This window comes from Ips typographus, linkage group LG12, assembly GCF_016097725.1.
Source record: "Ips typographus isolate SLU linkage group LG12, UJ_Ityp_2.0, whole genome shotgun sequence".
Classification (NCBI taxonomy): domain Eukaryota; kingdom Metazoa; phylum Arthropoda; class Insecta; order Coleoptera; family Curculionidae; genus Ips; species Ips typographus.
The window spans coordinates 2,402,752-2,418,057 of NC_138433.1; the positions used below are offsets into that span (position 1 = coordinate 2,402,752).

General features: G+C 37.1%; 1 protein-coding gene across 1 annotated transcript in view; it reads right to left on the reverse strand.

Moving 5' to 3' along the window:
* arr (low-density lipoprotein receptor-related protein 6) overlaps positions 1–15,306 on the reverse strand; it is an 89,857-nt gene that overhangs the window by 925 nt on the left and 73,626 nt on the right. Inside the window, exons 26-27 of the transcript XR_014180122.1 lie at positions 788–894; positions 90–299 (exon numbers count right to left, since the gene is read on the reverse strand). The gene's annotated coding sequence lies outside the window, so the exon portion shown is untranslated. The remainder of the gene's footprint in view (positions 1–89; positions 300–787; positions 895–15,306) is intronic.

Here is a 15,306-nt window from a genome sequence, read left to right on the forward strand (position 1 = left end):
TTTAAGGCAAGAACTATTTATTTAGCCTAATTGGCATTGAGAGAATGTGCTAAAAGCGTACGAAAGGTTCAAAAATAGCATTTTCCTACCTGTGTTGGTGCTGGAAAAAGTTAAACCAGTCATCCAAGTCTAGAAACCTTTCAGAAGCGCTCCAGACTGGGTGTGACCCCACAAAACACTGTCAGGGTTCCAAAATGTGCCCACCAAACTGGAAAACAGCACTTTTTCATTCATTTTTCTCGGTTTTTGTCGGAAAAAACTGGATTTCCTTGAAAATTGTTTACCGAACGACATTTGACCTGAAAGTGAGGTTAGGTTAGTCTAGGTAAATGAATCACACACAGGCACAGCATAACTAGAGAGGAAACGTCGTGTCCTATCCAGTTCACTGCGACTGTTTTATTCATTTTTACGTTAAAGACTGGTATTTTCACCTCCGGATAAATTTATTCTGTCCTATTTCCGTAGAAATGACTGATTTTTTTAGATTTTTGAAGTAAAATTGTTCTAAAGTGAAAGTAGCGTCCCTAAGTGTTGTTTTGACTGTGATATTTAAGCACTTGATCTGTCACATTCAAATCACCACCTAGTTTTGTATTGTTGTTTAACTCAGCCTAACCAGTGTCAAAGAACTGCATTTTAGGCAAAAATTTACTAAATAAGCAGTAGAAAGGGACAAAAAGCTTTAGTGATCTTGTTACTACAACTTTCATGAGTTAATTGTGCGGTTTTTGCCTTATTTACACTAATAAAGCCTGACAAAAGGTTCAAAATAGCATTTTCCTACCTATTTTTGTTGGTGTTGGTGTTGGAAAGGGTCAAACCCAGTCAAGTACACAAACTTTTCAGAAACTACACAAAACACCGACCGGGCCCCAAAATGTGCACATCCAACTGAAAACAACACTTGTTTCAGTCATTTTCACTGTTTTTCAGGGAAAACAGCCCCAATTTACTAGAAAACTGTTTTGTCACTGACAAGCGAGGTTAGGTTTCCACCAATCAATGAAATTGCCCTACATGACTCTAGATGGGACACGCTATGTTTCAGTTAAGGCGATTAGTGCACCGGTTAAATTAAACGTAGTTCAGACTGTGACATTTTTCACTTGTTCTGTTACATTCAAACCATACGTAGCTGCAAATCGGGTTGCGTAAGGGTCCAAGTAACTAAAACCCTTACAACTAATCGGTAAAGGGCTGAAAAAGCCTAAAACAGTGACACAGCCCCAAAAAGCAAGTTACGTACCTCCTAAGTAATTAATAATGATTTTCAGGTGGGTCAGGTCAGTTTTTCTGGCCGCTAAACTGTAAAACTACTACTTTTTCAGTAATTTTCACTAAAAAAACTGAAATTACTTGAAAGTTTTTGTTGGAATGACTTTTGGGGCAAAATTGAGGTTAGGTCTACTTTTAAACCAATCAATGAACCAGCCGAGTGTAAATAGATGGGACATGGCGGATGCAGAATCAATGAAACGACATGGCTGGATGGGACATCTGAGAGTTTTTAAGCAGTTCAATTTTAATTATTAAAACTGAATTTTTCCTACTATTGACTAATACGTGACAATGTCAATTACCGGAACATTCCCACAATACCAAAAACTACCCTCATAATGGTGATTTTAATAGGTTTTTAGGGTGTGATAAGCAATACGGGATGTTAAAAGCCCGTAAAAACAGGGGCGTAGCATTATCCTGTTAATTTACCTAATTTGGGGCGTTTTCAGTGCTACGCGCCACTGGTTGGACAATAACCCTCAATAAATACCAGCATATTTAAGGGCAATATGTTACGTACAGTCGAGTGGCCCTTAAGTGGTTATTTTCCCTCTTTTCAAAAAGGTTTTTCGACGTACCAATTGGTATTCATCAACGTTACGTTAAATCAGCATTAAAATTCGTCACGAGCACTGTTTGCTTGCTTGATTTGTCTCCTGAAGTCAATGTGACGTCTTGTACATACATAAATAGCTCTTTGTTGCCTGGACAGGAACCGAAATTTGACAGCTGTCACACGTGATTTGAACATTCCATACATCCGATACACTCACGTGATCACTTTTATGTAACTGGTATATGAATTAACTTAACCTAGATCCATTTTGATTACATTATTGATTACCAAAGTGCTTTTTTTAATTTGGTCAGCAAAAAAGTGAAGTCACACGTGACCCAGTATATTATTTAATTGAAAACAGTCACCTGACCTGTCACAGCAGAAGAGGAAACTTGTAGAGAATTAAATTCCTCTTACAAACTTCTTTTAGTAGTAAAGCGATTAGTTGTAAGGGTTTTTGCTACTTGGACCCTTAAACAACCCTATTGGCAGCTACGTATGGTTTGAATGTAACAGAACAAGTGAAAAATGTCACATTATTTGGTTTCCATAGCAAATTTTTGTGTCAGCTGTCAAATTAAAGTGATGCAGTCTGTCTTTAAAGTGTCAACTGTCAAAGAGCAATAATTAATTAACACCCTTTCCCTCCCCCCGTTTGAAAACTTAATTTATTATGCACAATCCTCCCGGATGGATTTCATTTATACCGTATGTCTCGTGTATACGGGTCACGTGTTTACACAACCCTCGGTATGCGGGCAAATGCCGGTTAAATTCAACCCTCCGGATAACTTTCCCATCCCCTGGTAGATAAATAAAGTCGTTTTTGTTATCTTATCGGGACTAATAAGGGCCCTAAAAGGCTCAAAACTTTGATATCACACTGTATATATATACATATAGAACGTCAGTGGCGGGCATGTCTTCAATTCCTGATGATCACCAGTCGTGACGAAACTTGGGACCACAAACTAACAACATCAAGTCGTAAAACGTACTTAACCCTAACCTCTAACATCAATTTTGACATTTGACAGACTTTTGATTTTTGTTGTGTGTGCAGATAGAGGAAAAGCAGATAACTGCAAGGACCCGCTAGGGGGCGCTAGGAAAGATCGTTATTTTGAAATTTCTCCTCAAATAGCCCGCCAGGGAGCGCTGAAAACGACCGTTATTTTGAAAATTCCCCTCAAATAGCACACTTCTGTTTAACTCCCAATAACTCCATTATTTGTGAAGTAACAGAAAAAATGTAGAGAAGTGAAAAGATAGAGCGAACTGTAGGCTTTCTGACAGTGTACTTATATTTACGGTTAGGCCGCCAGGGAGCGCTGAAAACGACCGTTATTTTGAAAATTCCCCTCAAATAGCACTCTTCTCTTTAACTCCCAATAACTCCATTATTGGTAAAGTTACAGAAAAAACGTACAGAAGTAAAAAGGTAGAACAGATCGTAAGCTTTCTGACAGTGTACTTATATTTACGGTTAGGCCGCCAGGGAGCGCTGAAAACGACCGTTAATTTAAAAATTCCTCTCAAATAGCACTCTTCTCTTTAACTCCCAATAACTCCATTATTTGTGAAGTTATAGAAAAAATGTAGAGAAGTGAAAAGATAGAGCGAACTGTAGGCTTTCTGACAGTGTAGTTACATTTACGGTTAGGCCGCCAGGGGGCGCAGAAACCGCAGCGTCATAATAACAAATAATTCACACTGGATTCAAATAGATGTCGCCACAAGTGGTTGTAGTAGCATGCAAAATTTTAACAAAACTTCGATAAAAATCCTAATTTAGTGCTTCGTCACTGGCATGCTGTAACAAAAGCCAAAACATCACCTGACCCCACTTAAAATCGCTTATCGTACGTAAAAATGGATTAAAATATTAATAATCTGAAAAACTTTCACTAAATTAGGCTAATAACCCGTTAATTGTAGCTTTTATAGCTTCACGGGCATTCCTACTTGTCACTTTAATTCAATTCGATCCATGGAGCTGTCAATGTTTGTCATTTTAATGAGTCCGGTCTGTAGAGCTGTCAAATGTCAACTTCAGTATGTACTTCCAATGCCAAATCAGTTCATTGAGGTGTCAAACTAGTCAAACAAGTTTTTTGTTGACTTTTATAGTTTCATGGACTAATAATCAATATACTGGGTGGATATTGATGATTTTCAGCCACCCAGTATGATTAAAAAAAAAAATAGGCTTATTCCCGTCGTTTGATTAGGGTCATTATTGCTTGCAACCCTTATCCACTCTTATGGCAAATTCCATTGCATTTCTTAATGGTTTCGAGCAATTTTCGACCGTATTTACTCTACCGACCATAAAAAAACCAGATAACAGTGCTGCCTCTGTCTGATAACCGTGTAAAAGCCAATATTGTGTGGATTTCTTGTATTTTTTCCGGTCTTCGAGTATAAATAAAGTGTTTGTCGAGAGCCTTATCTTTGAGTGAACGTTAGTTTAAACAGATGAACTTATCCGTTTGGGGATAAGTAATAAATAACAAGTCAAATACTACCACATGTGCGTTAACAGTTTCGTGGTTGCGCAAACGGTCTTGCAACGCAAATTTCGGTGTACGTTGTCAGAAATAATTAGTGAAGTTTGACGCCCTCTAGCGGCCAAACGGAGCAACTTAACCGCGTCCTGTCAACGTCACGTGATAGCCCCGTTTGTTAGCTTTCTTTTGTTTTCTAGTGTGTTTTACCAGAATGTTTCAAATAAGCGAGTTACGGACGATTTTCTGGACAAATGCACGAAAATATATCCTAAAGTGGGGGATTTGTTGAACCTGCTATACTAGCCGCGGCCATATTAGATTTAACCAAGCAAAATGTCCGTTTTGCTTTAAGTGGACCGGTTTCGTATTTCTTTTCTGTCATTTTTTGACAGAAAAAAATTACATTTTGACAAATGACGCTTTACGTCACATTTCTACCCTTAAACTAGCTAAGGCGGAGAAAGTAGATTTTTAAGCCTTTCAAATCAATGAGATGACAGTTGACGCAAATGACAGTTTTGACAGATGTCACGTGATCTTACGGCGCTCTGTAAGAACTAACTAATCTTATTAGAACTAATCCAATTTACTACTTTCAAGTGACACGAATGACAGTTCTTCAAGTTTTGACAGAGTTCAGAAAATTTTGACATTTGTCACGTGATATTACAACCCTCTTGTCTTAGACGGTCACCTGACAACTGTAATCAGTCAAATAAGAGACCTCAGGGTTGTTAAACAATAGAGGGCATAGAAAATTACCAGAAAATATTAGTCAACTTTGAAGCCCCCTAGCGGCCAAACGAGTAAACCCACAAACAAAAGTGGGTATATTTTTAGAAAGCCCGTTTTATTAGCTATCCATTGAAGTATAAAAGTCCGTATCGTATATAAGTGAAAAAGTGCAAAAAACACAAAAAATGACAGTTGCGTCACAATTTCAAATTTTCAGCAAAACTGACTGGTTTCTGGACAGAAAAACCTAACCAAACTTTCCACACGAATAATCTGTACTATTTTCATTTACTTCCGTACCGTATCAATTATGTGCATTTAAAGTCGCATTAAGTGCACGTTTTTCCACCAAATTGATAGGAAAAAACCGCAATCAATCAAAACTAACTCATCCTAGGCTAGAATATCAAGTTCCGGGTCCGCTGATAGTTAAAACAGCCTTCAAAACATGAAAAATAACTAACAACTTCCTATAATAATCACGTTGTGTTATGTTCACGTTAACCTTGGTAAACCTGTACCATACTACCTGCCCACAAATCCTTTTTGCCATATGTTTGTTGTTGTTGTTGTTTCAAATACGTTTCTGCTCGTTTAATGGGAAAGTTTAATTATTGAAACCCCCCTGTACCACTACAACAACCTAATCATCTAAAATCGCCAGTTTCTGAGTTTTGTTTGTCCTCCAGGAGCTGGAAAATGGCGGCTGGAGGACAGTTTTCAATTGCCATTTTAAGGTTTTCTGATCGTTTGATTTGAAATATTTAATAATCCAAACTGTCCTGTACCACTACAACAACCTAATCATCTAAAATCGCCAGTTTCTGAGTTTTGTTTGTCCTCCAGGAGCTGGAAAAATGGCGGCTGGAGGACACCTATGAATTACCATTTTAGAATCAATTTTCTGCTCGTTTGATTTGAAATATTTAATAATCGAAACTGTCCTGTACCACTACAACAACCTAATCATCTAAAATAACCAGTTTCTGAGTTTTGTTTGTCCTCCAGGAGTGGAAAAATGGCGACTGGAGGACAGCTGTGAATTACCATTTTAAAGTAAATTCCCTGCTCGTTTGATTCGAAATATTTAATAATCGAAACTGTCCTGTACCACTACAACAACCTAATCATCTAAAATCACCAGTTTCTGAGTTTTGTCTGTCCTCCAGGAGTGGAAAAATGGCGGCTGGAGGACAGCTGTGAATTACCATTTTAAAGTAAATTCCCTGCTCGTTTAATTCAAAATATTTAATAATCCAAACTGTTCTGTACCACTACAACAATCAAAACATCTAAAATGACTAGTTTCTGAGTTTTGTTTGTCCTCCAGGAGTAGAAAAATGGCGGCTGGAGGACAGCTGTGATTAACCATTTTAAAGTCAGTTTTCTGATCGTTTGATTTGAAATATTTAATAATCCAAACTGGCCTGTACCACTACAACAACCTAATACAGCTTACAGGTTTGTTTGTCCTCCAGGGAGTGAACATAATGGCGGCTGGAGGACAGCTGTGATTAACCATTTTCGCTACAATTTAGTCGAGTCACCGAATTCGACCAAAAACTTTCACTTTTTTTTCCTTCCTTGTTTGTAAGCGATTATTAGTTGGTTCTGGGCGATTTTTGTAGGTGCAAAACAAAGAAAGTTGCCTTGCACGTTCCATTGCACGCTCAAGGATAGCGTATTACTTAAAAATGTGTGCAATTCCAGTCGTAGAAAACGTGTAAGCTTGTCGAATTAACATAAAATCATGGAACTGAAATGACTATTAAGTAGAAAAATATCGCATAAATATAGTGCGGATCAAGGAAATTTGCATTATGACGTCACAGTCGCATTGAGTCAAGTGGTGTGACAACTATGACTTAATTAGTATTATAAAAGGTAAAACGTAGTCACTTCACTAATTCAACTGACCGATTTACTTAAAAGTGATAAATGACACAAACCGTTAATGTGACGTCACGGTCATTTAGTTTGATTTACGTTATATGAGTGCGGTGATGAGATTTAAGTTAAAATTGTACATAGAAGGCTGGTGAAAAAGACCCTTCTTTACACACGTGTTAGTCACAAAAACTGCGCAGTGGGTTAAGAGTACGACAATGACAGGACAAAAATTGGAAAATCTAAAAACAATTTTTTACGTTATACGGTGAGATTTTGACTTTTTTTTTGTTATTCCTCCCACTGTTTTCAGGTCAAATTTTTCTCTGTTATTCAATCTTTTTACGAGGGTGGCTATTAACCCAGCTTCAGGTGGTACCGCCCGGGGTGAGGTTGAATGGTGGGTAGAAAAACCAGATTTGGGACAAATAATAAATTAGTACCAGATTTAGAAACTTTCTTGTACAAAATGGGTTTCGTTAAAACTTAAAAAACTATCTTATTTAACAAATAAGCTATAAATTTTTATATGTCAATGGATAGACAATTAAATGCACTTTCCAACCATGTTGAAAAATTAAGTGATTGGTTAAACAGTTTGGCCGCTAGAGGGCGTCAAAGTTGACTAAAGTTTCTTAACCAATTTTTATGCACTGTTTCGTTAAAACTTTAAAAACTATCTTATTTAACCAACAAAGTATAGACTTTTATATGTCAATGGATAGACAATAAAATGCACTTTTCAACCATAATGAAACATTAAGTGATTGGTTAAATAGTTTGGCCGCTAGAGGGCGTCAAACCAAATGACAGCTATCAAAAACTAATAAAGCTTAACAGGCACTTTTACAGGCCTATACTGAAATTCAAACAAAATTGCTGTGACGTCACCACTGTTAATCATTTACGTCAACTGACGACTAAAATAATCACAATTTGGTAACTTTCCAGGATAGGCAGCTATTGCGTCACACTAATTTTGTTTGATTTTCGCTCGCGGTAAACGTGACGTTTGATAAACTGACAGCTGTCAAAAACGTCACACACACCTTGTTACGTCACACCGTACATTACTTTGATTTAGACTTGTTGTTATGTAACTGTACTGATAACTTGAATGAACCGTATTGTTTATGTTATTTTGTGATATTTTTTAAGGTTAAAAGTTTATCGTTACCACATTTAGTTTAAACGGTAAAAATCAAAGTAATACTGCGATGACGTAACAGGGGCTTGTTATTTTGACATTACTTGACTTATACAGTGTGTCGCCAAATTGCATTGTATGTATATTCGATTGTCATGTAAAATCGGCGTGATTTATGTGTATGTGGAGGGAACCTTTCGACCTTATAACCACACTTTTTCAGCTCAATCCGATCCGTTCCCTAGTGGCATAATAATTCGTTTTACATCTGTCCGCGCCGCTATGCAACAATTCTAAAAATAAAACAAACAATTCGGCTAGTAGTACCAGTGCAGGTCGGGTTCCTGGTACCAAAGGCACCGGCAACGTCGCTTGTTTACCATTTGTAGGCGCGCTGCACTGGCAACGTCGCTTTCAAACCGCCGTCCGCCGACTGCACTACTCATCAGAGTAAAAGAACCATGAACTTTTCAATCATTTTCACTTTGAATTCGTTAATATTTTTTATACAGAGTGTCTCAAAATGACAGGAATTTCACAACTGTCAGCTGTCAAAACGAACGTACGTGAAACGTACTTTTGACCACCCTGTATAGTGTCTCTAGTCAAAATGTCAAATAACCTAGTTATTTGCTGTTAAAGATTGTGACCTTTCAAATTTGACAGCGGCTATTTTAAACGTCAATAACTCGGTTATTTTACCACGTACAGGATGATTCAATATATCATTTGAAAGCCCTTTAAATACGCTTTTGATCACTCTGTATAGCATTTTTAGTAAACGTGTCAAATAACTGAGTTATGTGCGGTTAAAGATAGTTGGGTGTCAATTTAACACTGGCTGCTTTAAACGTCATTAACTCAACTAAACAGTGAATTCATTAGGGTCGATTATCGCTTGCTAGCAAGTCCAGTTTGTACGGCAAAATCCATTAGGACTGTAACAAGTTTCAAGCAATTTTCAACCAAATTGACGTTTTTCCTTTTAACTGAAACCTTGACGATTTGCGCAATTTTACTGTGTGTGTGTGTGTATAGTTCATTCAAAACTATTTACCATTCCAACTATCATAAAAATATGAATGTATGAATAGTTGTTTGAGTTTTAATTACGTTTTCGTCATCGAGAGTGGTTGCGCGACAAAAACCGGTCCGCTGGCCAGCCTGCCTACCTGTTTTGAATCCATTTGACTGCTCGGAACAGAAAAATCAGTTTCTCTTATATTTTTCATTTGAATTATCGGCTTTTCGATGGCAGAAATCAAACGGAAAAAGTGTTTATTTACACACCCAGTATCGTACAGTATTTGTACAGTTTCGGCCTTGGTTCCCCCTGTATTTGTCTGTGCAAGAATAACATTTACACAGCGAGGGACAAATATCTGCGTTGATATGCTGTAAAATCCATTTTATTTTTTTGGTCAAACAGTAAATTTGAGAAAAATGGTGTTTTTACCGGAAAAGTGGTACCAAACCGCACTACTAGACAAGTAAAAAAATAAAAAGTTCCTGAAGAAGCTTGTAAAAACGTTCGAAACGTCGTGGGTGTCACGCGCAGCTCACGTGACTTAATGTGTCAATTAAATACAGTCGTTTAATTCACCACTGAATTTTCGCACAATTTCAGTGAAATTTCGCACAATTTGAGTTATTTAAGGAAAAATTGCAGTACGTCCCTGGATTGTGAGGTTAATTAACTGTCTGTAAAGGAAATTTCCGTGTCTGCGCAGCAAATTTCAGGGCCGTAACCCAAAAATTTCGGAAAAAGTGACTGAAATTGTGTTTCAATGCATTTTTACTGAACTTTCTTAATTTTCATTGTATTTTCGCACAATTTCAGTGAAATTTGAGTTGTTTAAGGAAAAAGTGCAGTACGTCCCTGGATTGTGAGGTTAATTAACTGTCTGTAAAGCAAATTTCAGTGTCTGCGCAGCAAATTTCAGGACCGTAACGTTTAAATTGCAGAATTTCTGGCTGAAATTGTGTTTTCTTGCATTTTTTATGATTTTAGTATAGTCTGAGTGAAATTAGAGTGGTTTGTGAAATTTTCCGGTACGTGCCTGGATTTTAAAGTTAATTAACTGTCTGCACAGCAAATTTCAGGGCCGTAACCCCAAAATTTCGGAAAAAGTGACTAAAATTGAGTTTCAATGCACTTTTTCTGAATTTCCTTACTTTTCATTGTATTTTCGCACAATTTGAGTTGTTTAAGGAAAAATTGCAGTACGTCCCTGGATTGTGAGGTTAATTAACTGTCTGCACAGCAAATTTCAGGACCGTAACCCCAAAATTTCGAAAAAAGTGACTGAAATTGGGTTTCAATGCATTTTTACGAAACTTCCTTAATTTTCATTGAATTTTCGCACAATTTCAATGATATTTGAGTTGTTCAAGGAAAAAAATTGCAGTACGTCCCTGGATTTTGAGGTTAATTAACTGTCTGCACAGCAAATTTCAGGACCGTAACCCCAAAATTTCGGAAAAAGTGACTGAAATTGTGTTTCAATGCATTTTTCCTGAACTTCCTTAATTTTCGCACAATTTCAATGAAATTTGAGTTGTTTAAGGAAAAAGTGCAGTACGTCCCTGGATTGTGAGGTTAATTAACTGTCTGTAAAGGAAATGTCAGTGTTTGCGCAGCAAATTTCAGGACCGTAACCTTTAAATTGCAGAATTTCTGGCTGAAATTGTGTTTTCTTGCATTTTTTATGATTTTAGTATAGTCTGAGTGAAATTAGGGTGGTTTGTGAAATTTTCCGGTACGTGCCTGGATTTTAAAGTTAATTAACTGTCTGTGAAGCAAATTTCAGGGCCGTAACCCCAAAATTTCGGAAAAAGTGACTGAAATTGTGTTTCAATGCATTTTTCCTGAACTTCCTTAATTTTCGCACAATTTCAATGAAATTTGAGTTGTTTAAGGAAAAAGTGCAGTACGTCCCTGGATTTTGAGGTTAATTAACTGTCTGTAAAGGAAATGTCAGTGTTTGCGCAGCAAATTTCAGGACCGTAACCCCAAAATTTCGAAAAAAGTGACTGAAATTGTGTTTCAATGCATTTTTACTGAACTTCCTTAATTTTCTCACAATTTCAGTGAAATTTGAGTTGTTTAAGGAAAATTTGCACTACGTCCCTGGATTGTGAGGTTAACTAACTGCTCGCACAACAAATTTCAGTGCCGTAACCCCAAAATTTCGAAAAAAGTGACTAAAATTGTATTTCAGTCCCGAATTTCCTCGATTTTTGTTCTCTCATTTTGACGCAAAAAATGACGTTCCTAACCTTAAAATCAAATTTTTGGTGCAATTTTGAAAGCGGCGTTGTACTTAATGACAACCTTAATTCATTTAAACCACTGGAGTACGGCCCTGAATACTGCAGCAAAGTCAGATATTTGACAGTTAAGTGCAGGTCCGTAATCCGTACATTTCTAGTCCGAATGATATCAAATCTAAGTTGGTGTCACGCACTAGAAAATGCGATTTACATCCTATTTCTGACATTGGAATAAAAAATATCGTTACGGTCGAGTTTCGCTTGAAACAGTTCAGCGAAACAATAGGTTTTCGCGTAAGCTAGCGTAGCGCTGCCAAACGAAAATCGACCGTAATGACTGAGCGCTAAGCAGAGGAAATGTATTGCATTTAAGCGGAAATTTGTAAGTATTTATTTACTGACTGATACCAAACAAAAAATGGTAACGAACCATGGAAATCGCTTTTTCAAGGTTACGATTACTGTTGAATAATCGTAATTATATAGTGTCGTTGCAGTATCAGTAAACAAAAGCATTGAATTTCATTTAGGTGTGCATTGGGATCGTATTTTCCGCATTATCGCTGGTTCTGGGTACTATCTGGTCAACTTTTCGGTACCCAGACTTTAATTAACTTTGTCGCCAAAAAAGTGAGACGCCCGGACGCCACTGGCTCGAAGGGTTCTTAAGGGGTACCAAAAATACAGGTTCGGCCAAGTGACCCACGAAAACATGCCAAAGAAGGTATATAAATGGTTAGGAGGCCTTGAAACCACTTTTAGGTTGGTTTTTTTTTTTTAAACCCATCTACACGCGGATGCAAGTTAAATTCATGGTCAGAGAGAGAGAAAAAACGGTACCCGCGGCTATGCGGTTCCTCGTCTATCCTTTATTGGTACCCGCGCAAAATAATGCTTAAAAACACCACCTATTAGTCCATTATTCATTTGTTTGACATTTCTGACGTTGACCTACACAGAACTATCTCTATCCTGCTCTCACACTTGTTCAGCCCGAAAGGAACGTCAAAAATGACAAACGATTATTGTGTTTTTTGACATTTAAGAACTAGCGCTATCCTACTCTAACACACACGTCGTGACACTAGACGTGTTTGCACGTCAAACGTATGGCAACGTTGCCACGTTTCCTGACAAGAATTAAACTGTTTTTTTCGAACACCCTGTATATGTTTAATCGTATTGCGGCTAGCACGAGGTGAAAAAGCAATTCAAAACGAACTTCAACAGCTTTGTACGAATGCTCTAACCTCAAAAATACTGAATTTTCAAAAATTTTATGCAATTTTCAAAAAAATCAAATATCTTGGAAACAGTTAGTTACGAAAATTTTGCGCGAGACCGAAACTGTTCCGAACGATCATAGATACTGTACAGTATGGTCAAACTTTTCAAATGTCAATTAAATTATCCTGTAAGTGGTAAAATAACCGAGTTATTGACGTTTAAAGCAGCCATTGTTAAATTGACACCCAACTGTCTTTAACGGCACATAACTCAGAAAGTTGACACGATAACTAAAAATGCGATATAGAGTGATCAAAAGAGTATTTAAAGGGCTTTCAAATGATATATTGAATCACCCTGTAAGTGGTAAAATAATCGAATTATTGACTTTTAAAACAGCCGCTGTCAAATTTGAGAGTACACGGTCTTTAACAGCAAATAACTCAGTTACTTGACACGTTCACTAAAAATGCTATATAGAGTGATCAAAAGAGTATTTAAAGGGCTTTCAAATGGTATATTGAATCACCCTGTAAGTGATAAAATAGAGTGGTTTTTTTTGTTGCCTAAAACCACTGGGTTTTGCCCTATTAAAGTTAAAATTTTCAAAAAATTTAAACAAAAACCTAAAGTTGTTTCACACCTTACTTGTTTTTACACTTGTCACGTGACAGTCTAAGACAAGACTGTTTTAAGGTCACGCGACAACTGTCACTAACGTCAAAACTGTCATTTGTGTCACTTGAATGAAGTAAATTGGACTAGTCGTTGTCAAGTTGTTCTTTTTTTGTATGTTAAGTGTATTTATAGGTTCATGGTACCGAATTTAGACAGTTGACACTTTAAAGACAAGAGTACACACTTTCTGTCGGTCAGAAATGTCAAAAAACGAACCATAAAACTATAAAGTGGAAGTAAATCACTCGAAACCTCGTTTCGTTTCGTTTCAAGCTTGCTTTATCAGTTTACTGCGATTTTTTGCACTTGTCACGTGACCGTTTAAGTAAATGAAGGTAGTATCACGTGACAACTGTCACTAACGTCAAAACCGTCATTTGTGTCACTTGAAAGTAGTAAATTGGACTTGTTCTAGTCAAATCATAGCAAACGGTCGTTCTTAATGATTTTTTTTAATGTTAAGTGCTTTTATAGGTTTGTGGTTCTGAATTTTGACAGTTGACAGACAAAAACAGGATTGGACACTTTTAGTGGCGGAAATGTGACGTGAAATGTCATTTGTCATTCTTTTTAGAGTGCCACGCCCTTAAAACTGCTAGAAATACCCTAATTTCAAGGTCACTGACCCAATGGCGGAAATCAACAATTTCTTATTCCCCAGACCAAAATCAGTTAAATTTTGACACTTTGACAAGTTGAAATCCAATATGGCGGCTATCAGTATAGTAGTAGACTGGGCAAAACCATCATTTGGACTAAATTTCGGTGCACTTTTCCAAAAAATCGTCCATAACTCGCTTATTTGAAACATTCTGGTAAAACACACACAAAACAAAAGAAAGCTAATGAATGGGGCTACCACGTGACGTTGACAAGACTGCGCTAAGTTGAACCGTTTGACCGCTAGAGGGAGTCAAAGTTGACTGACCATTTTTGTGGTTTTTGGCAAATATCTCGTAAACGGTTTGGGTTAGGGGTTTGAAACTTTCACCATATATGCAACCAAAAAAGAATCTTTGAATTGACACTAGAAATGTGCGGTGAAGTGTCAAAGGGCGATTACGGCCCTTAGAAGAGGGCCACGCCCTGAAAACTGCCAAAAAAATGACAGGAAACGTATATTTTCAAGGTCACAGCGAAAACGGTAATTTTGACAGCAAAATTGAATTTCTGAAGTCAAATTAGGGAAAAAAAACCCAATTTTGCAGAGGGGTGGCACCAAAATGGCGGAGCAAAAGTCGAAAGCCTTGGTGAAGTCCTATTTTGGCGCACCAAGCCATTTAATGGCGAATAACTCGGTTATTTGAAAAATCCTGGTAAAACACACGAGAAAACAAAAGAAAGCTAATTAAAAGGGCTATCACGTGACGTTGACAAGAGTGTGCTAAGTTGCACCGTTTAGCCGCTAGAGGGTAAATGATAAAATTTTGCTTAAAACACGTCTGGGCAATGTTAGATAAGCCTAGACACTAAACTTTCAAGAAATCTTCAGAGAGTGACATTTGGCAACAACGCGCAAACTTGGACGTGACGTCACCGTCATGTTGTTTGATCACCGCTCTACCTACACTGTGTACAAGTGATAACGGAGAAGAAAATCCGTAGTCAAATATGTTTGACTTGACGGGAAAAGTAAACACTTGATCCTCTCAGTTTGATAGATAAGCAATATTTTGTACTAAAAATAGATAATAATTTAGGAAAAAAATAAAACCCCGATAAGGGAGATTTGTCAAGATCTTTGAACTCTAATCTACCAAGTTTCATGGAAAACAGTACATTTTTACCAGAATCTTATCAATTGTATCGTATACATACACTTATTATTGGTTGGTTTATCAAGTAGGTATAGTAGGCTTAGAAAAAAAAAAAGAAACTCGTTCGTTACCCTTTTGTTTATCATTTTTAAAATGACGTAGGAACTAGAGCATGAAATCGCTTGTTTCAGGAATTGTTATGTTGTGAACTTTAAAAAATGACGTTACAGCCAACCACTCTGATTTTCA